This window comes from Struthio camelus, chromosome 13, assembly GCF_040807025.1.
Source record: "Struthio camelus isolate bStrCam1 chromosome 13, bStrCam1.hap1, whole genome shotgun sequence".
Lineage (NCBI taxonomy): Eukaryota > Metazoa > Chordata > Aves > Struthioniformes > Struthionidae > Struthio > Struthio camelus.
The window spans coordinates 21,893,340-21,918,774 of record NC_090954.1 but is presented as its reverse complement, the minus strand read 5'-3'; the positions used below and the strand labels follow the sequence as shown (position 1 = coordinate 21,918,774).

General features: G+C 61.9%; 1 protein-coding gene across 1 annotated transcript in view; it reads right to left on the bottom strand.

Annotated features, from left to right (window-relative positions):
* LOC104154020 (START domain-containing protein 10) overlaps positions 1 to 20,473 on the bottom strand; it is a 48,795-nt gene extending 28,322 nt beyond the window's left edge. Inside the window, exon 1 of the mRNA XM_068959849.1 lies at positions 20,323 to 20,473. The gene's annotated coding sequence lies outside the window, so the exon portion shown is untranslated. The remainder of the gene's footprint in view (positions 1 to 20,322) is intronic.
* Positions 20,474 to 25,435: the final 4,962 nt, after the last annotated feature.

The window sequence follows — 25,435 nt, the reverse complement described above, 5'->3', positions numbered from 1 at the left end:
GTGTGTACGTGCATGCGGGTGCGTCACTGTTCAACGCGTGCAGGAGGAGGGGTGTGCGTGTGCACACTCGGCGTGCGTGCCTGCCTGTATGTGCGCTCCTGTGCTAAAGGCTCGCAGGAGCCGGCGCGTGTAGGTGCGGGTGCATGTGCACTGAGCCATGCAGCGCTTGTTTGCGGTACAGGAGGGGGCTGGAGGATGCTGCGTGGTTGACAGGGCTCCAAAGAGCAAGTGACAGCAGGATGGGAAAGTAAAGAAAGTCAAACAATTATCCCTCCCCTAAGCACGGAGCCATCCTGCTCCGAGATGGTCATTAACGGACTGTCATATCCCACGCTGGCAGGAGGGGATCGGTGCCTGACGCTGATTAGCAGCGAAGGAGGAGCTGCTGGGCTCTGGTCCCAGGGCGACAGGCAGGCGCTGGGGCAGGCGCTGCCCCCCTCTCCCTGCCCGCCCGCGCTCTGCAGCCCTGCAGGCACCCTGTGCACCCCCGAAACTGCAGGGCCTTCGGCCCAGGCTCCCTCCTCATCACCTGCGGCATGGCTTTGGTGGACCCTGGGGCAAGGGCTGGCCCGTGGGTGCCAAGGAAGGCAGCTCGCTGGGGTGGGGGGACGCAGGGCTGCCAGCCTTACCCACGCCATCGAAGGTGCCGGGCTTTATTTGTGCAGCTGACAGCAACTGCAGATGGGAGGCAGCTCCGGGGCGGCACCAGGGATGCAGCAGGACAGAGGCTGAGGCCAGCTGGGGGGGGGATCGCTCTGGCCCCAGGCGGGCCCCCGGGGCCGGCTGCAGGCTGAGTGACAGCCCGTCGTGCTAACGAGCCCCGAAACCAGGCGGGATCGCTGCCACCCCCCCAGCCGGCTCCTCGGGGCCAATCCTCAGGGCTGAGCACCGCCAGGCAGCGCCGCGGGATGCGCTGCTCCCGGAGCGCGGAGGAAGGGGGTCTGCGTGCCCTGCTCCTCCCACGCCGCCCGGCTGGCTGCACCCTTCGCTGGGGAGGCCTGGGGCGCGCTCGCCAGCACGGGCAGGACGGGCACCGGCCGGGGTCCTGTCTCACAGCCCGGCCCCGCGCCGGGCCGGCGTGCGCGGCCCCCGGAGGGGCGAGCGACCTGCGGGGGCCGGGCACGGCCGCGGGCGCTTGTGCTTTCGTGCAAGCCTGCGGGCTACCCGAGCCCCAGCCCATCGGATGGTCGCCAAGGTGGAGGAGCGGGGAGGGGAGGGGAGGGGGGGACATGTGCGCCGTGCGGCATCCCCCCTGCCCGCGGCGCTGCCCTGCTGCCGGCGCCCGGCTCTGGGCTCCGCGGGGGCGGGCGGCGCCCGTCCCCCTCCCTCCCTTCGGCCCCGTCTCCGGCTTGCTCGCTGCCCCGCAGACGCAGACGCCTGATCCGCTCCTTAGCCTGCCCCTTCCTCTGAAAGCAACCCGCGGCTGAACGCCCGCAGATAATTAATTGATCAATTAGCTAGAGAACGGCCCGTGCTCGCGGCACCGCACACGCGCCCGGGGAGAGGGGGAGGTGGGGGGGGGCTGGGACAGCTCCCATCGGCGGCGCCAGCGGGGGCAGCAGCCCCCCCCCCCCCGCGGCCGTCCGCCCGCGCCCCCCGCGCCCGCCCGGGGTGCGCGCCGCTGTCCCCGCGCCCGGGGCTGAGCGCTGTCGCTGGGCTCGGGCTGGCGCCTGCCGGTGTCCGCGCCTCCCGGCGCAGCCGCAGCCCCAAGCAGCCCTAACGGCAGCGCTTGCCGGGATGGGGCAGCGGCGGGGTGCAGGGCAGGGCGCTGGCAGCTCCCCAGCGAGCCCCGTGACACCGTGGCACTGCCTGCAGGAGCACGAGTGCGCGCTCTGCACCCCCAGGGTGGGGTGCAAGCGTTCCGGCCCCTAATTTTTCCCGTGGGCTCTATACGGGGAGCCGGGGCTGCTGCCTTGCTGTGCCCGAGATGGCCCAAGCTGCGGGGGGGGCACCCCGTCCTCAGCCCGCGGGTGCCGCTTCCCGCGGGTGCCCCTTCCAGGGCGAAGGTGGGATGCCGAACATCCCGGTGGCCGGTGCGTGGGGCCAGTCGGGCGCAGGGGTGGGTGACCCGGGGACGGCAGGGCTGCCGGGGAGGCAGGGTGGCTCCGGGAGTAAGTAATGCAGAATATTCGTGTCTACCAACCCCCTCCTCCCCCGGGCTTTGAAAAGCAACACATTAGCCTGATCTCCAGACATGAGTTTTTGTCACCAAACAGGCTGATGAGGAGACTTTGAAGCAAATACAAACACCGGGAAAGGGAATACATAAGAAGAGAGTCGCGTGTTCGCTTCAGAAAACAATTGTGGTGTCAACTACACGGAGCAGATCTGGGGAGGGGGAGCTGCTAAGCAGAAAACTGACAGCCACAAACACCGGGGAAATTATCATCAAAATAAAGAAATCCTCCCTTCCCTGACAGCTTCGGCGCCTTCCCGGCTCCTTGCCGAAGGAAGCCCGTGATGCCCCTTCGCCTGCTCCGGGAAAGGGGCCCCTTGCACCCCAGGCGCCCCGTAGGTGCCCGCACTCCTGCAGCAGAGAGGTGCCCACCTGGCATTGCCATCGCAGCAGGGGACACAGCATGCCTGAGCCCAAAGCGGGCGCTCGCGGGAGACCCATGCAGCAGCAGAGACGTCGGGCGAGGGCTTCGGGGTGGCAGCCTGGCCCGGGGAGGGCTGGGTGGCACTGATGCGAGGACAAAAGGGTGGGCACCGTCGGGGGGACGGAGGGACAGAGCTGCTGGTGGCCGCCAGCCTGAACCCCCGCTTCCAGCCAGTGGCATCGTCCCCTTTTAAGAGGGGCTGCTTCGAGCAGGCTGTCCACCTGCATGCCACCGAGGACCATGTCACCTCCCAAGTCGCTGTCCCGCGGGCACACACGAATGAAACGGGTCAGGGCTGGCCAACGCCGGAGCGAGCGAAGGTGGCCGCGGCCTTTGCTGTCTGTCGGGGGAGCCGGTGCTGCCCGGTGCCTGGCCAGTCCGGCTGGTTGCCCGCGCGGCTCAGTGCGTCCGCCGGTGCTGCAAGGGGCGCGCAGGACCCTGCTGCTCCCGGCAAGCAGGCTGGGCTGGGCAGGGGAAGGACAGTCAGGGCACGGTCCTCGTGAAGCCGCCACAGCGAAGTCTGGGGATGCAGCCGGAGCCGGTGCTGGCCAGGCCACCGCCACGTGCGTGCCCGAGTCCGTGAGAGCATTGCCTGGTGCCGGCATTTTGCTGCGGCTGCATAGCTGCTGCGTCTGAGCTCTAATCCCTCCTTGGGGAGGCAAGGGCGGGCCCCCCTCGAGCATCTTGCTGTGCTGCGGGGAGGGGGGTCTGCGGTGGCCTCGGGCTTTCGAGCAGCTTTGCAGAGAGCTCAGCCCTGGGGACAGGGCCCAAAATCCCCGGGGGGCAGCAGGCCACCGTGCGATGGAAGGACAGGGGGCCTCTCAGTGTTGTCCCTACCTGCAAGTACCCACTGGCCACGCACCCCTCCTTTGCAAGCACTTGTGCTTTGCCCAGGCACTTGTAACCCACCCACGCACTCACAACTTGCACGCACGCTCCTGTGCGCACACACACACACACACACTTGTGCCCGGCACGTAGGCGGCTCATCCACCTTGCACAAGCGCTCACACCTTGCACGCGTCTCCCACCTTACGTGTGCCCTCACCCCTTGCACGTGCAATCACACCTCGCACGTGCACTCATCCTCTGCACGCCCTACGCTCCCTGCACACCGGGCGCAGGTGCTAAAAACACACATGCACACCCAGCCACACGCACACGCTCATGCCCTGCGCGCACGCGCACACCTTGCACGTGCCGTCGCGCCTTGCACACCACCACCCCGCAGTCACACTCGTTCCCTACCTGTGTATCCCTTTTCTCCCTGACATCCTTCCTCAAGCAGAACAAAACATATATATATATATCTATGTAGATTATATGTATATAAAGGCAGTGCTATATATAGCATGGAAGATGTTATCATTGTGTAGCAGGTCCCTCTCTGCGGCTGCCAGCTCCCGCTGGATTTCGGATGGGCATTTAAGGTGCCTCTGTAATTGGGGCAGCAGAGGAGGGTCCCTCTTGGAGCTTGCCCTGTGCCGAGGGGCCAGCAGCTCTGTGCCCGTGCGGAGGCCCTGGCACGGCTTGGCCTGGCCGCTCCATGCCCCTGGGTGCCCGCACGCAGGGTGCCTCAGCACAGGGTGCCCGAGCGCCTGTGCTCGCTCCCCGTTCGCGCTTTCCCGCCTTGCGCACCCACTCCGGCCGCGCACACGCGCTCCCCTCCCCTCGCGCTCCTCCTCGTGCCTTGGGCGTGCACAGCCGGACTCGCACGCCTGTGCACCAGCCCCCAGCCCCCGGGGGTACCTTCACCCCCTTTGCACCCCTCGGCTTGCCCGTGCGCCCCGCTGCCTGCGCAGGCGTGCTCCCGTGCCCGGCACGCGCCGACGGGCTCCCGGCCCAGCCCTGCCAACTCCTCTCTTCCCTCCTTCCCGCTCCGCTCAGCCCCAACCCCGTCCATCCGTCCGTCCGCTCTCCTGACACCTTTCCTCGCTCGGCGCTGGGTGCCCTTCTCCTCCTGCTTTATCTCTGGCTCCCAGCTGCTTCTCCATCCCCTCCCCGTTCCTCTCTCCATCCCTCCTTCTCTCCATCCCTCACTCCTGCCGCCTCTCTCCGCGGTTATCGCTCGCTCGCACACATCCCCGCTCTCTCCCTCCCCTGCTCCGCTCAGCCGTTGCGCTCCTCCCGCGCTCCCCTCTTCCTTTCTGGCACTCCCGCGCGTCCAGCCCGTCCTCCGTTTTCCCTCTCCTTTCTTTTTCTCCTTCCCCCCAGCTCTTTTCTCAGGTACCTTTTCCCACCCGGCAGCCCCGGTTGCCCACGGAGGCCCAGCCGGACCGGCCGATGCCCGCGGCCGCTTCGCGCGCCCTCCCGCCGGCCCGGCGCTGGTTCCCGCGCCCTCTGCCCGGCTCCGGTGGGCGTCCGCGTCCCCGTCCCCGGCGCGGCCCCCCGCCCAGCCCCTCGGCGCGCTCGGGCACCTTTTCATCTCGGCGGCGCCCGGTTTTCCAGCGCCGCTGCAGCCTTTCAAGTTTCAATCACCGCTCGGCTGCGAGAGGCGGGGAAGGCGCTGCCTCTCCCGCTCCCAGCCCCGCGCAAGCTGCGCTGCCATTCTGAGCTCTCCCTCCTTATAAATTTTACATTATTATCCACTTTAAAGTATATAAAATAACTATTCATAAATTATTGAGGGGGAATTTAAAATACTACAAATGTTTATAAATGTTTATCAAGAGGTCTTCAGAAGCGAGCTAGCAGAGCCTCAGTGACTTCCCACTGCTGGCAGGAGCACGGGAGCCGGCTTGCCCCTACCCGCGGGGGGATTTTCCCGGGACCACCAGGAGGAGATTGGTGCGGGCTCCCAGATCCTCTTTAATTCATGTCCCCGTGGACGGCAAGGAACAAATTACCACCCGCGTGGTCTCCTTCTGGCAGCAGCGCTCCGCGTCCAGGGCAGCCCGGCCCTTTCCATCGCCTGCTACTGCCCGCGCGCCCCCGGCTCTGTTCGCGTCCCCCTGCGGGGACAGATCTGCCGTGCCGGGCACACGTCCTGCTGCGCTGAGGAGGTCTCCCACCACCCTGAGCAGACAGCCCGGACCCTCACCCGGAGGGTGCTGCACGGGGCGCGCCGTGGGGGACAGCCATCACCTCCTCGCTGTGGCGCACGCAGACACACACGCTGCGTGCAGACCTGCACCACGCAGACACACGTCCGGTGCACGCGCGCGCACACCCCGTCCCGGGCACAGGCGGCTCTGCCTGTCTGCGCGGGGGAGCAGGCCGTGACAAGCTGCCTGCGCCCAGGGCAGGGACGTGTCCCTGTGGGCAGGGGGCAGCCAGTGCCCTTCTCCAAAGCGCCCCCGATGGCACCCCCAGCTTGCACAGCCGCCGGCACCGCCTGCCCCAGCGCTGAGCCCCCCCCCCACGCTGGGGCAGCGCCGGGAGCAGCGGCGCGGTGGCCCAGAGCCCAGGGCTGCAGCGGCAGCTGGTGCCACGGCGGCGGCGAGCGTCAGCGTGCCAGGCGCAGGGGCTGCCCAAGCCGCGCGGCGAACAGACGGGGGCCGCGGCTCAGGCGCCGGCTTCGTTAGGCGCCAGCACGGAGCCCGTCACCGACGCGCACGGGCGGCCCTGCAGCACGTGCTCCCTCCCAGGGCCAGCGCGTGCAAGGTGCCCGGCGCTGCACAGCCCGGTGCCACCCCGCCGGCCGGCACGGCAAGCGCAGCGGGACCAGCGCCCCGCTTTCCGCAGCCGTGGCCGCACACCAGCCCGTTCACCCCAGCCCCGGCCTCGGACACGGCAGCTGCGAGGCCAAGCGCTGATCACGGTGGGGAGAGAGAATTTGGGCTGAGCTCGCGCTGCTCGTCCGCAGAGGATCCCCGCGACGCGTGTCGTTGCCCAGCTGTAGCCCGGCACACCGTCCGCTCCTGCTGGCGAGCCCCACGGCCCTCCTGGAGCTGGAATTTACCCTACGGATGGACACGGCATCACGGCGAGCCGGGCACAGGCGCAGGCAGGCGCCTGGAGGTGGGATCTGCCAAACCGCCCGCCAGGGAAGCAGCAGCGGCCGCGACAGCCACGTCCTCATAGAAGAGACAAATATTTTCAGCATGCACGCTGCAGGATCGGGACACAAAGTTATCGAGAGCCAGGCCGAGGCCATCACGAATGGGCCTAAGGAAGGCGCAGGACTGCAGAGAGGTCCTGTGGTCCCGGAGCCTGGGGAGGGCGGCTCTGCCCGGCCCCCTTGCCAGCTGCAGCGACTGCTGTGCCCAGCCGCAGGGTGGCAAAGGAGCTCTGCTGCAGCCCCAGCTGCGCTGGCAGCCTGGTCTGCCCCGCGTACACGGCTCGTGCGTGGATGCTTAGTGATCATATAGCTTCCAACAGGAGTTGCCTGCAGGGATTGTGTTTAAAGCACTGGCTGATTGGGGTAATCATGGGAGCACAGAGTGCATTAGCTGTGAAGGTTTATAAAGGGAAATTAAAATAAAATTGGATGTGACAGAAAAGTACATGGAAAATTAGTATAAGAATATGAATATTTATGGCTGCAGGAGTGCGCACTGGGGAAGCACTCCTCCGTGCGCCACAGCTTTCTGCCACCCTCCTAGCTGTGGGTCCGGGGGCTCGGGATGGCCCTGGCAGGCAGCACCAAGCCACGGGGACAGGCTCAGGGCCCGGCCGGGCTCCAGTCCCTGTGTCTGCCAGGAGCCGCCTTCCATGGGGACTTTGCGAGTGCCAGAGGATGCCCCATGCCCCACTTGCGCGCCCGCTCGCGCCTCACAGCTCGTGGGGGTGTCTGCAGGGGTGGCACGTCCTGCTGGTCCTGGCACCAGCGTCTGGGCACGCGGGTGCTTCCCCAGCGTGGAGCTGGCCTGTGGCACGGAGACGGGGACAGGCGCAGCTTTGGAGCATCCTTAGCGGCAGGGCTGTGCGCCGCCAGGGAGGAGGGGTTTGGCACAGGGTGGTGCTGGCACGCGTCTCAGGCCATTTGTGCAGTAATTAGGGCACTAGGACATAGCCGGGCCTGCCAGGACGGCCGGGCAGAGCTCTCCTCCTGCAGGCTGCAGCTGTGGCCACCCTGCCAAGCGCTGGGCACCCGCACCGGGATGTGCATCCTGGCAGGGTGGCTACAGGGCTTGGCACCAGCAGCTCACCAGCAGCACACCGAAGACAGCACGATGCTGCACGCGTCACCCCGCACCACCCTGAGCTCAGGGCTGCCGGTGGCATCCCCTCCTGCCCACCCCTGTGCTGGGCCCCGTGCCGGACCCAGGTGGCAGCCAGCCCCTTGTCCCTTCCCGCTGCCACACTTAGCAGCCATTAAAATAATTGAACACTTTAAATATTCAACACTTGGCTTAAATATTCATTAGCAAAGTTATTCTGATTGCTAAACTACATCAGCCCAGGCTGGAAAACGGTTCCTTTCAATAGAGCTTGCCCCATCTCTGCGTGCTCACCAACGTGCACCCCAGCACTCACGTGGACACGCACATGAGCACACACATATCTACACAGGCACGCGTACACGCACACATTCACATGTAAATACACACGTGTACGCATATGCATGCACGTGTGCATACATGCACCTCTGCATACACATGCATATGTATGCATCCACACACATATAAAAGCATCCGCACACACACACACACACACACACACACACACTCAGAGGGTAGTCGCAGCCGCTTGCAGCAGCAAAGAGCTCTGAGAGCAGATTTAGGTGGCTTGCTTGTGCCCACCTCTGAAGCTGTGCTGCCCCTGCAAGGCTGGAGGAGTCAGGACTAGCACAGCATGGCTGACAGCACTGCCGTCACCGTCCACCCCGGCAAAAGCAGCATAAATCCTACTCCGGGACTGTTGTGGAGTTGTCCTCAGCTCCCCCAGAGCCCACAGTACCTGGATCTGGTGAAGGGGCTATGAGCATGGAGTGAGACCCCCCTCCTTCAAAACTGCCCCAGGTGCCTAAAAGCACATGATCTGCCCACACTTCCTTGGAGCAAGGGCAGGTCCTGAATCGCATCCTTCCTTCCAGCTCATCCCTTCCGTCGTTCTCCGCGCAGTCTCAGCTTTGCCACTCTGGCTCCCAGCATGGTCCGTGTCCCCTTGTGGCCTATGCTCCCTGCTCCGTGGAGGCTCAGGCTGGGCAAGGGAAGGTAGAGCCTGTCTCAAGCACGGAAACTTGCAGGGTGGTTGCATCGCTTTGCGAAGGATGAGCTGCAGCGTGACAACAGCCCGTGGAAACAGCGAAGATGCTAAATGCGCTGCCACAAACAAGCAGCCTCTCCGGGAACCGCAGCGCACTCGCCTCTGCTGACACCGCTCGAGATGTGCTGTGTAATGTGCACCCTGTGTCATATTGCTGGGCAGTCTTTGCTGCAGGAGCACAAGGCCTCATGTCTGAGTCGCCTTGAGCCAATGTTTGCATTATTTACTTGTTTTTACGGGCGAAAAAATACATTATGGATTGATTAATAAAAAAATACTAATGAGAGATATGAGAGACCATCAGAAGCTGAGCTCATCAGCTGAGAAGTGTCGCTTTGGAGGTCCTTTGCCCGCTCCGGCTGCCCCCCACCTTGGCAGGTGTCCCCACTACCCGCTGATACCCTCAGCCCTCGACCCGGTGCTGCCAGCCCATCACGCACTGGGGACAGGCAACAGAGACGTGCTTTTGAACCCGAGAGGAGGGTCTGCTGTTGTCTCTGTCAGGTCAACCTGCCCAGTTGGGCCCATCATATGCAGATCTTTATTCTTCCTAAGTGGCCGCTGCATAATCCTATCTCTGAGGTTGCTTTGGCTCCTAACTGGGATGCCCTCTGCCAGCTTTGCAGATGTGGCACCGTAGGTCGCTTGCCAAGGGACGGCAAGGTGTGCCCAGTCTCGGTCATACCTCACCGTGCCCTTGGCTCTGACACTGCCTGCACCTGGAAGCAGGCAATGAGGCAGAAAATATTCCACTTTACCCACTGCTATTTATTCATTTGGCCCTCAAATGTTGAACAGGATGCCCTAAAATGGAGTGTGAAGAGCACCAACAGTGCATCCCCTGCAAAACCAAGGGCAAGGCAAGACCTGCCAGGACTCCCAAGACGGGGTCTGAGCTCTGCGCCGAGCCAGGACAACAGGGCAGGGCACAGGGGGTGTCAAACGGCTCTCACCTCCTGCCCGTGGTGCCCGAGCAGAGAGCAGCTGGAAGCACAGCCCTGCCTTGCCGGGGTGGGGGGGGTATTTCCCCCTCTGTTTCCCAGAGCTCAAAGGTGCCCTCGCGCAGCGGCAGCGATGCCGTGGGGTCGCCCCCTCCCCACAGGTTCCCTCCTCCCGTGGGCAGCAGGGTCAGCGTGCCGCAGCCAGAGCCTCGCTCCCGGACGTGCTGCAGCCAGGAAGCAAGGAGGTAAAGTGGGGTCCTTGGGCATGTCACGCTTTTGAGGGAGATGCTGAAACATCAGAGCAGGACTGAGCAGGTAGAGCCCAGAACAGCTGAACTTTGCAGCACTCTGCTAAATCTTATATCAGTGAACAAAGGATTACTGTTCAACTAAAGCGTCTTTGTTCCTGGAGCAGAGCAAGTCAGCTAAAAGAAGGGCAAGAGGAAGAAAATCAAACCACAAGAGCTGATAAAACCAACGGCTGGAAACAAAGGATGCCCTGAAAAGAGGAAAACAACTTGCTAAAGGCAGGAAAACCTCTGCCACCCTCCGGAAGAAGGTAAATCCAGAACCAACATCCAGCCTTTTAGGAGAAGGATTTTCCCTCTGGGTATGCATGCCAGCACTCGGCACCACTGAGGTGCTGAGGCTCTTTGCACCGAGGTGCTGAGGCTCTTTGCAGCATTGTGGGAGCCTGTGGGTTAGACTCGTCACCAAGCGTGGCAGACACACAGGTACTTTCTCCACCTTCCCAGCCGGAGCCTTGCAAGAGGCAATATCTGAAAGTCAGCATCTGCAAGAATCCTTGAGCTAGCCGGCAAGTCCATCGCACACAACCTCAGAGCCAATGGGACCTCCAGCTAATGTCTACAGCCCCATAGCGGCTTCCCAGGCAAAACTGCAGACGTCTCGATAGTGGTCCTGAATACACGGCCCTCATTGCAATTTTTATTAGGAGATACAGAGTTTTTGCCTTTCATACTGGATGTCTTTTTAAAACGCTAGCAGCCTGCTGGCAGGGTGGGTATTATGTGCGGGGGCTTGTGCAGATGTGCACAAGCTGTATGCACATGTGTGTTTGCATGTGCAGGCATGTGTGGAAGTGCAAACGGCCCCAGCAAAGCTCTGCAAACAGCACTGATAAAATTGTTCCTCAAATACCTAAAGCAGGCTTAGATTTAAGCAGTCTTGCTCCAAAGACGGCTCCCGCATACATTTCACACGCTAGAGCTGCATCTTTAATCCTGAGGAATCATGTACTTTGCATCCACATTTGCCATTCAAATTTGCACCGGGGCACGCTGTGCCATCCTGCGCTGCGCTGGAAGGGGCCGCGGGAAGCCGGCGCAGGGAGGCGCAGGGAGGCGCGGGGCTCAGCGCTGCCCTCGGCAGGCAGGCCGCCTAGCGCGGCATCAGCGCCCGGGCTGCCGAGCGGCCTGACGCTGCCCTGCACCGGCGGCTCGGCTGAGTCCGAAAGCCGCCGCTCGAGCGGCGAGTCCCTGCTGCGGGGGGTGAGAGCTGAGCGGGGCTGCCTGCCTCCCCGCATGGCTGCGGAGCGCTGGGAAGGAGTCGTTGCTTTATCTGATATGATTTAATCAACCCTATAATTAGATTAATTTGTTGATTTGATAGCAACCCATTTCTCGCCATTAGATTTGTTTATGTGTGTTTTATGCTTCAGTTTGGCAATAAAATAGAAACTGAGGAGGTGGGAAAGTCCCTCCATGTGCCAGGGCGCTACCCCTGTCAAGCACCTGGGCTGGAAGCGCTCCTCCTGGGACCAGACCGGCTGCTTGCACGGGGCAGAAACGCCCGGTGTGGGGAGATGTGGGGCTGACCGTCTCGGGAACCGCTCAGGCTCCGGGAAGAGCCTCTGGAAATGTAGGTGCATCCCTAGGGAAGTGCCTGACCCAGGCGGATAAGCATCCCCCGGGAACCGCCTGGCCGGCTGAGGGAGGTATCCCAGTGCCAGGGGAAACGTCTGACCCACCGCGGGAAGTGTCCCACGCTGCGGGGAGGGCTCCGGCGGACGCCGGCGGCGGGCAGCAGAGGTGCAGCAGGCCCTGCTGGCCCCACCAGCCCAGGGTCACTTGCAGAGGCGCCTTCTGCTTGCCGAAGCGGGCTGCGTTTTGATGAATCGGCGCACGGCTGACCTGAATCTGCTGCACGTTTTCCCCAGCTTCTCACAGCTGGCGGAGGAGGCGCAGCCGGTCCCCCCCCAGCCGCCTTCCCGGATCCTAAAGCAGCATCCTCTAAAAGAGGGGAAAAAACAAAACCGAACAAAAATCCCCTTCCCGACCTGCCCCGATTCGCTGGTTTGGGGGGGGAACAGACGGGCCGCAGCGCGCGCCGCAGGACGGCCGCTGCTCGCGCTGACTCAGCCAGGCAGAGGGAAGAAAGGGCTTGCGGAGGGCTTGGCCCTCCCCGCTGTCCCGCAGGGCTCCCGGCGCCGCTGCCGCCTCGGCGGGCGGCAGCGAGCCGCCGCTGCTGGCGGATGCGGATGGAGGCGGCCGGGGCGAAGCCCTGAGCGGGGGGGGTGAAGCCGAGGGAGCCCTCCCCGGCGCCGCTCTCCGCGAGGCCACGGCGTTTCGGGAGATGGTGCCGGCCCTCGGGATCCGGCGCCCCGCGTCGCAGCCCCGAGACGACTGCTGGCAGCTCTGCGCCGCCGGGATCGGCTGCACCAGATGGGCGCTTGCCTGCTCTCAGCTGCGGGACGGCGGCGCGGCGAGGTGGCCGCGGCCCTCCCTCCCTGGCTCCCTGTCGCCTCGATGGCAGCTCGCTCGGCAGCACCGTTTGCCGGGCTGACAGCAGCCCTACGCCGCTCGGCAGCCGGAGCCGGCACCCCCTCCCGGCCGCTGCGCCTCTCCCTCGGCAGAAGAGCGCTTGGAGCGGGCGTCCCCGGTCCGAGGGACGCGGGCACCTCCTCCCCAGCAGCCTGCACTGCCGAGCGCCCTGCTGCCAGGAGGCACGATGCCGTCCCGGACGCCTGGGTCCCAGCCCAGTGTGGGACGTGGACCCATCCCCAGATTCCTGGGTCCCTCTTGCACTCTGTCCCTCTTCTCTCCCTCCAGCGAGCAGGACCACTTCGCCTGGAAGCCAGCCATTTTGGACTTGAACCCTCTGGTAAGTGCCCAAACGGCCCCTCGGGTCCCAGTCTGGGACACTTAAAGAGCCTGGAGAGCCCCTTCCAGAGACCTCCTGTTTTGGGAGGCCAGAAATCCCTTCTCTCCGGACCTGGTCTGGAGGTTGTGAAGGAGAGCTGATGTGCATCCAGCACACCCTGAAAGTGCAGGGCCTGAGGTCCAACCGTCAGAAGAGCCTGCAAGGGAAGCATCCACCCAGAGGCACAAGCCAGAGGACATCTGGGGTGCAGGGCCACGGAGACAGCCTGGCCGGGCTGCCAGGGCCCCTGCGGCCTGCTGACCTGCAGAGGGCTGGGTGCCCTGCCGGCCACCCCGGCTCCACTGTGCCAGGCGGCTGCGTAGCCCCCGGCCCCCTGCCTCGCTCCTGGCGTGCACCGCACCTGGGCCATGTGCAGCTGCCTCGCAAATGGAACGGGCCTGAATAATTAAAATTAAAAATAATGATTTCGGGGTGGGGTGTGGAAGGCTGGGGGAAGGCGGCAAGGAGAAAGGGAAGAAGGAGAGATGTGGAGCGAGCGAGAAGGTTTGCTGGAGAAGCCAGTGTGAGGAGCTCTTTGATGGGCAGCTCCTTTGATCAGAGATCTGAATATAGCCCTCACGTTTCCCCCGTGTGAGCCCGCTGCCTAATTACCAAACGGCAGGGCCGCTTTGACTCCTCGGCACGTTGCTGTAATAGATTTCACCGTGTCCAGCCTCGGGAAGGACATTGATTCTCCTTGCAGCCGCAGACTCATGCTAAACATTGCGTCCTATTGATTTTGTCTTTTTTTTTCTTTCTTTTTTTAAAGAATTTTCTTTATTTTCATTAAATCATTAATCAGGGAGAAATCTACATTTTTATCATTTCTATGGCTGGAGAGGAAGAGAGGAAAGTTATATTGCCATAGAAACCGTTCCCTACCATTCTCAGCCTCGGAGCAGTCCCTCTTGTGCTGTCTCTTGTCAAAAGGCGTAATTGTTGCTCCTGATCTTCACTGCTCAATTAGCAATGATGTCTCCCTTCAAGTTAATTGCTGGAGATGGGAGGAAGTAGGACAAATGTAACCTTTTAGATGAAAAGATCTCTCTCCCCCCCTTCCCCGCCTTCCCTCGCTTGCCTGCACTCAAGGGCCCCTCCGCAGGGAGCTGCGGTGGGAGGACGCCCCGCGGGCCAGGGAAGGAGTCCCCGGCTGTTCCAGATTTCCCACGCAGTACTAGGGCTGGAGACCCCTGCGCCATGCTCCTCACTCCTTTATCCGAACCAGGACACCTCTACATCCCCACTCTGTCCCCAATCCTCTTCCAGTACCTCCCTGTCAGAAGACATCACTTACAGTGGCAGGGCAGTGCTGCCTCCCAGGACACCCAGCCTGGGAGTGAGAAGATCAGGTCCTTGGGAGGGAGCAGGTACCCAAGGGTTGCGTGCTGCCAGTCAGCACAGACGATAGCTGCCTGCAGTTCAGCCTCCCGCCAGTCACCTCTATGCCACTGGAATCACCCATCCCAGCCTCTCCTGGTCTGGGACAACCTGTATGGATACTCTGGGATCTCTGCTCCAGCTGGCTGTTCTCCTGCCTGAAGGTCTGCAACTGTATGGGCAGAGCTCAGTCAAGCCACACGCACGGCACCGGTGGGCACTGTCCTGCAGTGTGCCAGAGCTGGGCTGGCCCTTTTGCATCGGGAGGGCAGGTGCTCGGTGGATTTGACGTGATGGAGTAGTTATGGTCTGAGAGCAGGGACCCGCACCAGCCCTGGAATTAAAAACTGGTGTCAACCCAGGATTGAGAACAGAGGATGGAGGTGGAAAAACAAGCATGAGGCTTTCTTCTTGCAAAGAATAAAAATGAAAACACAAGTGCAGCTCACAAAGGTGTTTGATAGGAGTGGTGACTCCAGGCAGAAGCAGAACTCAGAAACTCTGCCTGGGCAGCAGGTTTTTTTTAGCCTCAAGGGAAGACAGACAAGCAAGACAATACATTAAGGAGCTGAGAAGTGTGGCAACCTCCTGTAGGTTTGTAGTCTGAAGAAGAGCCCTTAAACAATGACTAAAGTGTTTGCAAGACACAAATCACCCTGAAAAGGCACAATGTGGAGAGCACACACCTACGCAGGGCTGCTAAGCTTGCTCTGTAGCCCAGGCAGGCAGCAGCACTGGGTCAGGCAGTGATGCAACCATAGAAGTCACCCTGAAGCGGGGCCAAGACAGCCTGGCCAAACCTGCGGCACAGGCACCACAACCCATGTACAAAACAAAGAGCACTTGACACTCAGTACAGCGGTGAAGGCAAAGTGGACCCCTGGTTAATGGCAACGGATGGAGGAAGTAAGAGTTGTCTAGCAGTCAGCCATTGCTTAGCTGTTGGGCAGCAGAAGACGCAGGGGAATAGGGTGTCAATATGCATGGAGAGGCACAAGGGCACCCTGTCACTCCTGGAAGGCCACAGAGAGGGTCTAGGGCAGATTCAGACAGCAGAGGCTGATGCACAGAGCAAGGAGAGCTAATATTGCCCGATGACAGTCCTTTCCTCCAGGCTTGCTGCTCTTGGCTCCGTGCTAGGACATGGGGCTTCCCTGCTAGATCCAGGCAGCACAGCTGAACCACAGCTCCAAAACCTGCAGAGCCCTTGTCAATCCCAGAAGGTCGTGAGCCCAGCCAGGGCCACAGCATGGCTTTCCCTTGGAAGGATCCACCTCCTTCAGCCGACCCAGAGCAGCAGGAGACCAAGCAAAAAGCCACTCACACTAACCAACACTCCTTAGGCCCAAACCTTGCTGTTGCTCAGCAAACTGTTTGCAAGAGGACCCTGATCAGAGGCAGGTGGATCCACTGTTCATCCTCTTGGGCCATGGCCCTCCTGCTCCTGGGTCTGCTCCCAGCCCCAGGCTGGTTACTGTTTGGGTAGACCTGCTGGACCCCAGAAAGGTTGGGAGCAATGGGTGATTACACAGAGGCCAGTAGAAATCAGTGAAGCAGGGAGCTTCGCAGGGGAGCGAAGGGAGTCCTCACCTCAAGCTGCCAGTATGGGACGTGGGCACAGCCACTCCCACCTTAGGAAGAGACAAGGGATGCTTGCCAGCCTGCAAAGTGATGGCACCAACAGCTTGTGTCTGACCCACTCACCAGCTCGGCTCTGCACGGGCAGAGTGGCCTGGGGATGTCTTCTCCAGCTGATCGCCTCAGCCATACTGCAGAGTCAGACAGTAATTACTCACTTTCATCTCCCAGAGTGGGGATTGGGAGAGCCAATCTCATAAAGCCAGAACTAGGTTACTTTCCCAGCTCCTGTCACTCTCAGGATGTATCGCTCAGTAGATCTACCCTCACCCCTCCTCAGTCCCTGCTTATTTGGCAATCTCTACCTCACCGGCCCAAGGCCGACATGTCTCTGCCTAGATGCTGCTGACTGCTGGCCCAAACTTTCAGCCGCTCCAGTGCTGCATGCCCTGGCTCCTCCTGGGCTCAGTTTGGAGGTCCAAGACAATGACCCCCCCCCCCCACCATAGTGCATTTGCCCAGCTGTCACCTTGCAAACGCAGCCCTGGCCAATTCTCACCCACTCCTGCCCATGTGCATTTACCTTCCGATGTGCTTGGGATCCTTTGGGAAGTGTTTAACTAAGCCAGAAAAAAAAAAAAAAGCCATTTGAGGCTGAAAAGAGGCATTTCAGGAGGAGTTACCCGGGGATGTTTCTCTGTGCAGATGAGCACTTCCAGCCCCTTGGCTGCCGGAAGGCATGGAGAAGGAATTGGCAAGCTGGGCCTCAGCTTGCACTTCCCTTCCGCTCGATGCAAACAAGCCCTTAACATTTAAGCAAGTGCCTCTGCTTGTGGAGGCACGCAGGGTGCCGAGTGCTCACTTCAGCATGCCTCGTGACTCACACCCTTTGCAAGAAGGTCAAGGAGGAAGGGTGGGAAGAGAGCACCCAAAAGGACTGGGCAGGTCCTCTCCCTTCCTCAAGGGCGGCAGGAACGGAGAGCTCCCGTCACCCTGTCGCGTGGGCCCCGCTGCCTTCCCCGGCTCTGGACGCCCGTTCCCCCGACTCCGCGGCGCCTGTCATATCTGCAATTAAAGCTCACCCTGAATGTTGCATTAATGTCAGGTTTGCATCTGATTTCCCATGCGCCAGGTAAGGAGGGGCCGGCAGGCTTGGAGAAGGATCACACGTGGCAGCTTTTAATAGAAACCCGCCCGCCTGTCACTGGCTTCTCATCACTCCTCTTGAAACATTTGCTAATTACCAACAAGCCGATGTTTGTATGTTTGTGTTTCGGGTGTGACGTTCCCCTCCGCAGCCCACCTCCCCCTCCTCCTGGCCTGCACCCCAGCCGAAAGCAGTGCTCAGAGGCTTTGGAGGAGATGTGATTTGCAGGGCCAGACTCTAGAAGAGCTGTAAGGAACTGGTTCCTTGTCGACTTGGATCCAGTGGTGAGTGGAAAACGGCTCCCCCAGTCATCTTCTCTTCCTGGGCACATCCCTTCCCCTTTTCAGGCCTCACCTCATCCTCTGGAAGTGGGTCTGGGGAGTTAATCCTCTCCCCTGATGAGTTAGAGCCGGGATTTGGGATCCCACCCCTGGTGATGCCCTGTGAGATCAGCCAGCCATTAGCTCTGCCAGCGCAGAACATGTGCATGCAGCGCCTGGGCTCAGCCACCAGGCAGGTCACCCCATCAGGGCAGGAGGATCGGTAGTGCCCGAGCTCCTGCGGAGACCTGCGGCGCGAGGGATTGGAGCTGGAGAGAGAGATGGGCTGAGATATGAGCACTGGCACTAGCAAGCATGTCAGCAGCCGGAGTCACGGCGCTCCTCGCTCCTCTGCAAGATTGCACGGCTTCACAGGACTTTTATATCTGAGCTCCCCGAGGGCTGGAACAGATTTAGTCTCCCAGTGGGCTGAGGGTTTCAGTTCGCCTCTTCCCGGGGACACGCCACCTAGTGCTCCTGCGCTCGGGAGGGCTTTCTGAGGGGTATGGAGCTGCACTCTGGGGCAAGGATGGCACCTGGCCCGGGTGCCAGGGATGCTCTAGGGGGTGCCAAGGGTGCTAGGCTGCCGATGGCCACGCAGTGGTGTGCTGGGCTGAGGGCCCAGGACCCTGTGGATGAGCACCTTCTTTGCCTCCTGCCCTGCGTTGGGGGTCCTTTCTGGGGCAGCATGAGCCAAGGGGCTGGGGAGAAGAGCTGGGAGGGGGAACACAGGGCTGTGAAAGGGGCTGGGGACTTGTTCTATAGGGTGTCCCACGGAGGTACAGCCCGGCGCTGGTCCCTCTGAACAGCCTCCTGCTTCCTCCGTTACCCCAGGAGCTGGGTCTCACTCTTTGCTGCTGCCCCATGCTAGCCGTCCCCTCCTCATGCCTAATTTGCCATGACAGCAAGGAAAGGAACCAAGCATGGGAGGGTTCGGGGGGGGATATTGTTGAGTCCAGTTCAAGTCCTTCCTCCAGCACAGGAACATGAGCCAGGATGCCCTAAGAGGCGGGAGACCCCTGTGAGGGCTCCTCCTGGCCCCCGCTGCCCGCAGCAGCCACCCCGCTTCCCGCTGTGGCCCAGCCACCGCAGAGCTTGGTGCTTCTGCTGCGTTTCTCTCCAGTAGGTTGCTATCTGCTAGGTCTTCGATGGCTAAGAAAATCTCTCTATCTCTGCGATCTGGTTCTCTCTTTTCGTTGGCACTGGGGATGGCGGCAGGGCTGGGAGGAGGGGAGGGCTGCATGGGAGACCGCCAACTTTACCTAGCTGCTTCCTGAGTTTCAAGGCTGCCGCTGTTCGAGCTGCTAAAAAAGGGGCCAAGGTGGATGCACTGCTGTTGGGGGAGCCCAGCCCTCCTGGAGCACAGAGAGGCACCCCGAGGCACCCAGCTCCCTGGGGCTGGCCGGCTTCTGCTCCCACTCGGGTGAGTGACAGCTCCCCAGCCCCCAGCCCACCACCCCCCTTGTCAATCGGCTGGGGAATTATTTATCCTGACAATAGCAATTGTCTGCACGGGCCCTTCCCCCTCCTCAGCACCTACCCCAACAAAGGAAATCATCCTGATATGAAAGGGAAAATTAAATTACCCCAATAAAGACTTAGCGCTGCTTTAATGACATCACCAGACTCAGGCGCTAATTAGCTGAGTACAAAGGAAGCTAAATGTGAAAACGTGAATTTTTGTTCCCTTTTCTCCTGTCTTAGAGTCTCCGGAGCGGGAGTCTTGGCACACATGGCAGGAGGAGCTGCTCCCGGCCGGCCAGGTGGGCTGCGGGTGCTGCGCCAGGCTCCGGCGGCAGCTGGGTGCTGTCGTTGCAAAGCGGCACTAGCAGCCCTGGGGGTGAAAAGCTCCTGAAGGTTTGGTGAGATGAATATAGGAACTGCAGTCCATTTAGATCCTGCCAGGGACTTCTGCAGGTCCCCGGGGTGCCAACGCTTGGATAACTCCCTGCTGAGTGCCACCCCGAGCCACCATGCTCTGCCACCCTGCTATACCCAGCCTTGCACGTGCAGCCACGCACGGCCCTGCTCTCACCACATTCGTGCATCCACACTCGCCTCACACTGCACACCGCGCTGCACAGGCTCACACCTCCCGCTGCGAGCCTGCCCTGGGCACGCACCCAGAGCACTGCATGCTCACACCTCGCATGGCATGCTGCACTGCCCAAACTCGCTGCTTCCAATGAGCGCACTGCTTGCACACCCCTTACGTTGCATACCACGCGGCACAACTCAGACCCCGCACGGTGAGCGTGCGCTGCGTGTGCATACCTCACGTTGCCTACTGCAGTGCGCAGCCGCACACGGGACACCCTGCGCGCATACCTTGCGCGGTGCGCCGCACTGCAAGCATGCACGCACCTCACATCGCGCACATGAACTGCGCGCACACCTCCCACTGCACGCGCAGCATGCCCGTGCACACCTCACACTCTGCACCTGCACATGCACGCTTTGCTCTCAGTGCGCGTGCGCTGCACACGTGCCCCGCACAAGCCCTCTGCACAGATGCCCCCCCCTCGTCCTGTGTGCATGCACTGCGCGAGCAGACAGTTCACACCGCAAGCCCCCGTGCACACACACCTCACTCTGCATACAGCCGCACAGGCGCAGCTGTGCCAGCTGTACCCCCTCCCCGACTCCCAGGCCACTTGCTGGCACAAGCAGGCAGCCTGGCCCCTCCGTGCCCCCCTGCCTGGCAGGTTCCCAGCGTACAGCCTCTGCCGCTGCCCCCCGCTCTCGGGGGCAGCATCCGCCAGGGCAGCGTTTCCCTCGACCCCAGCCGGAAGGGACGGCCTGTGTGGCACGGGTGGGTGCCGGCACCTCCCTGCGAGCCGTGCCGAGGCCAGCAGCCCTCCTCCCTCCCTGCACCCCCGCCTAAGCAGTGCCGCTGCCCGCAGCTCGCAGCCTCTGCAGCCTCCTGCGCAGGCAGCGCACGCTGCGGCGTCCCCGGCCCGTGCCAGAGCCCCTTGCCGCCCAGCCGCGTCGGCCATGCGAGCCCCCAGCCCGTGTCAGTGCTGGCGTCCTCCTGGGCATCGACTTACCGGTGCAGCTAAGCTGGTTTTCCTCCAGTCCCCTCTGAACGGCGACAGCGCCGAGCAGCGTGACAGCACCAGCGGAGAGCTGGCTGCATCGAGCCGCACCACTGAGTCACCCACCCGTCGGGTGCCGGCGCTTCGTGGGACCCTGCGGAGGCCTGGGGCCGTTCAGGTGGTGCTAGAACAAATATCCAGCAAGCAGTGTGAGCTCGCTGGGGGGGCCCGGCCCCCCGCCACCCCGACCTAGGGCTGCCCAGCAAGCCCTGAGCACGTCTGATAACCCTCGTGGAGGACAGGAGGAATGGGGAGAGCGGGCACGTCTTTCCGTGCCCCTTCATTTGCCTCCAAATGTGGGGCTATTTTTACCAGGGGGGGGGGGTCATGCTATATCTGGCCCCCTAGCAATTGCTGCAGTTCCTGGCATAGCCCCTGAGCCCCCCCCCCACCCATCTTCCCCGCTCGGTGTGAGGAGCTGGCTGGGGCTGGGGTAATTTGGAGGTGAATCCAGCAGAGGCACTAGAGCTGCCTGCAGGCTCTGGAAGACTGAGGAGCAGCAGGGAAAGGGAGTTGCTAATATGTAAAGCCTCATTTTAATTAAAGCTTAAATAATAAAGAACGCCAGGGTATTATGGGTATTACTATTTTTACCCTGAACCTTACCCCAGCCCCTTGACCAGCTCTTACAAATCCCCCCCAGGAATCCTTGGAGGATGCCATTTATCGACCTCTGGTCCTTGCAGGCTCTTTCCTGTCACCTGCCCGGGCCGGGCTGGCAGCAGAGTAACTCTGCCCCAGTAGCACCAGTTGCTCCCAGCTGTCCCCGGGGCACCCTGTCCCCTGGATGTACTCTGGGCTTGCAGCCTTGCCCCGAGGGGGTTTGCTGCTGGCTCCAGCACCCCAGCTCTTGATGGGCTCCTCTGCATCACCACCCAGCATTGCCGGGAGCCCGACTATCCCGGTGACCTGCTCGGGTTTTAAGGGGATCCTGCCTCTCCCGCGCTCCCCTCACGTCCTGCCTATGGGTTAATCTGAGATGGATGGGTGTGAATACCTCCGTGCCTCCTTAAAATGACATAGCTGGTCTCCATGGCAACTCTTCTCTGCCTTTTGCCTCAGACCAAGAGCATCATCTGCTCTGTGATCCCTGCAGGCCAAACCCTCCCCTCTGCGAGAGAGGGGGTGAGGCAGCCCTGGGGCTGCAGGGTCGCCCCTGCGCCCATGCCTCTGCCCCACACCGACCGCCAGGGCTGGGACCACCCCACGCGGCTCCCCTGGCCTCCGGATCAGTGGCCAGCCTGAGGGCACCGGCGGGACGGGGCGCAGCCTCTTGGTCCTCTTGCGCCTGCTCGCCTCGACCTCTTCCCCCTGCAGCCGGTGCTCAGGCGGGCTGAGCCCCCAGGCCAAGGTGGTGGGGGGGCGAATGGGGTCGTTGGTGTGAAGCATCAACCCGGGCCACAGATGCCCAGGCAGCTGCCCTGGGCTGGGCACCCTGTAAGGTGGCCTCCAGCTGTGGACCACCTTGGGGTACCCCGGGGTGCCCGAGCCTGCTCCACAGAGGGAGCCTGGCATGGCCATGGGCAGCTGCTCCGAGCTGTGCAGGTCCTACCGGGGCTGTGGGGTCCTACCGGAGCAGAGGGGCTGTGTCTGGACAGGGCTGGGACCCTTGAGGATGCTATGTGGCCTCCAATCCCCCCCCCCAAAAGTGTGCAAATTAACTGCAAAGCCCCTTGTACCACTTTCCTCTCCGTCTGTGGAGACGCAGCCGCATGCCGGGCAGGCACGGAGACAGGAGACCATCGCTCTCTGCGTTGGTGGGGGGGGGGTGCTGCGCCTGCAAAACCAACCTGCCTATCAACCACTCAGACCCCGCCGTGAAAATGAGAGGACAGCGTGAGCGCCGGGGAAATTACCCTGCTCTCCAGCAAATCTCACCACCCCCTGCCTGGCCCTGTGGGGCTGGACTCAGCCTCTGACCCAGCACGTCCCCTCCTCTCCCTTAAACCTCTCGAGCCGTGATCGGAGCCTGCTGGGAGAAGCCGAGCTGGCGGGGCTACGAAAGCACCGATACGGCAGTGCAGAGAGCCTCGTGGCCCGCAGCGCACCCTCCTCCAGCCCTGGAGGGTGCATGGCCCTGGGGAAGGAGGCTGGAAAGCGACACCCAGGTGCTGTGAGAGTGATTTTCCGTGCAAAGTGGACACAGACTGCCCAGCTGGGCCAGTGACGTGTGCGGGTGCTGAAGTCGATGCGTGTGCACGTGCCGATGCCTGCGGGCACATGCCGATGCGTGCGTGCATGGATTTAGTGACGGGGCACACGGATCAGCGTGTGTCTGTGAGAGGTGCGTGCATGTGCGTGTATGTCTATTCGTGAGGTGTGTGTGAGGGTGTATGCGGAGGGTGGAAGGTTGTGTGGGTGCACACAGGGGTGGGAGTGTGTCTGGGTGCACATGGGACAGCAGGGTGCGTGTGCTTGGGGATGCACATGGGGCGGAGGGATACATGTGCATGCAGAGGTATGCAAGGGCGAAGACATGCGGGGGCGGCACGTGGAGGGAGGAAGGCGTGTGTACATGGGATACAGGAGAAGCGACGGTGTGTGCGCGTGTGTGGGGGTACATGCTGGGATGAAGAGCTGCGTACACACCCGGGGTGAACGCAGGAGCAAAAGGGAGCGTGCACGTGCACCCACAAAGGTTGCACATAGAGGCGAAGACGTGTAGCGGGGGGATGTGCGTGTGTACAGTGGGGAAGGGATGTGTGTGTGCATGTCGGCGTGCACGCAGCGGGGCAGTGCGTGTGCCTGCTGGGGTGCAGGCATGAGGATGAGAGCCTGCTGGATGAAGGCATATCTCCCCTCTAGGCTGCAGAGGAGTTGGGTTTGCTTCAGCCACCCTCCTGCCGGGGACTGCAGGGCTGCTCCGGCACCGCTTGTGCCGCTGCAGTGGAGACGGCATGCCCCGCTCTCCAGGGAACTGTCTTCTTCCACTCTGTTCTTTTCACAGGGAATGTTTCCTAATATTCGCTCGGCATTTCCCTTTGCTCAGTTTCATCCCATTACTCCCCGCTGCCCGCTGGGAGCTGCACACAATTGCCTTTCCCCAGAGTCCTGTCATATGTGCCGCGGCGTGTGGGTGTGTTTATTTATAGGGCTGCTGCGTGTTGCAGAGCCGGCGTGCTGCATGGGGTCTGCTGCCCTCCCAGCCCGTCTGGGTTTCCTTTGGTGCTTTCCAGGCAGAGCACGTGCCTGCCATGACACCGAGGTGGGAGCTGTCGGAGAACCTTGCCTGGAGCCAGGTGCTCACATCCTGCTGCCCTGGGGGATTCGCCAAGTCGGGGGGCAGCTCGTGCAATGGTCCCGGTCAGCACTTCCTGCCATCCGGCTGGAGCCTGTGCCCGGGAAAGGGCCTGTCTGCATTCAGGGGGCGTTCCTGGGCCAATGCAGAGACTGGGCACCTGGCTTGCCCTGCATGGGATGGGAAGCTGCAGCCAGGATCTGGCACCAGGCTGGTGTGTGGATATAGTGCAGCTCTAGACCCAGCAGAGCGGGTTTTTAACCAGAGCTTGGCTGGCTCCAGCTGCTCTCCACAACAGCATCATCCTTGGCTCCTGGCCACCCAGCTGCTCCAGGGTGGCCAGCCCACTCTTCTGCACCTTATTTTTAGACCAGTCAGTCCCATTTCAGCCTCCAGACTTGCCTGAGGTCCTGCTATTGGGCTGAAAAGCCCCACGGGAGTTTCTTCTCCCAAGAAACAGGGAGCCTGTGTCCTGGGGGTCCTCTTCCACATCCTCTCCTCAAACCTCCTAGGGGTTTTCAGAGCGCACCTAGTGCTCCCACCTTGTCCCAGCCACCCTGCTCATCCTACTGGGCACCACAACCCTTGCTCCTATGAGGGAGCCTGTCTGAGCCTGGGAGCTCGGGGCCCAGGGATGTGTCCCACTCCCTCCACCACGGCCTCTGGGTTGCAGCACACCTGACCCAGCCTGTTTGCCCCCACATTGCAGGCAGATACTGCAGAGCACTGGGTTGCGTAGTGATCCTGATGAAAGCATGCTGCAAGGGCTGCATCTGAACAAGGGCTTTCAAGTCTGGGGGTGCAGCCTGGTGGGCTGTCAGCTGCTGCCAGGGTGTGGGGCAGGGGGGTGGTGATCTGCGTGCTGTGGGATGCCCCATGGTGAGAAGTGCAAGGGGTAATTACAGCTATCAGGCTGACAAGAGGATAAGTGGAGGCTCAGGCAGAGGCAAGCTGGGGAATCACTGCCAGGCACAGAGCAGAGGCCGCAGGTGGCCATGGCCCATGGACCCGCTTGACCCCGCAGCCCCAGGGCTGAGGGCCACCCAGCTCCACAGGCATGGCCTGCGAGGTGCATCCACTTGGCATCGATCTCCTCTCTTTGTAATGATGGAGGCTGTGGGGGAGATGGCAGGATAGGGTAGGACCTTGTGCTAAAGGAACCCCATGGCAATGGAGCACCAAACATCTCGGGTCCCAAAACGACTTGGCCAGGGGACAAGGAGACAGGAGATGGGGACAGGTCAGGGACTGCCAGAAGGGTGTATGGGGACAAAGTGGGGTGGTGCCTAGTGACAACCCGGCTGGTGTGGCACTTGTTGGCGTGGCGTGGACCTGGCAGGGCCGTGTGTGTGTGTGTGTTTGAAGCACCTTTCATAGCCTTTTGGGACACCTGCAACCAGCAGCAAAGCAAACCCAAGGCTGGGTTGTCCCAAGAGCCACAGCTTCGGCACCCTGTGGGGCCCAGCAGGGGCAGGAGAGCACGGGGGCACTGGGGAGGCTTTTCCAAGATGCCAGGGCTCCCTGGCACCGGTGGCCAAACCACTGCAGCTCCCCCTTTTCATGCCTAAGCGAGATCAGTTGCTGGCTCTCAGAGGGCACTGGGCCAGAGCAGGCACACGGAACGGGGTCCGGATGCCATGGCCCAGCCCCACACTGGCTGGCCTCTCATTTGTTCTCGTTAAAGGCTGGCAGGGTGTCTAATTAGGCGGCGTGAGTGCCAGCGCCCTGCTGACAGACACCTGTGCAGACAGGCCTCCTCCTCGGCCTGCCTCGTAATTAGCTTTCCGGATGTGGCCGTGGCGCCCGGCAGGACCTGCTCTGTCACCA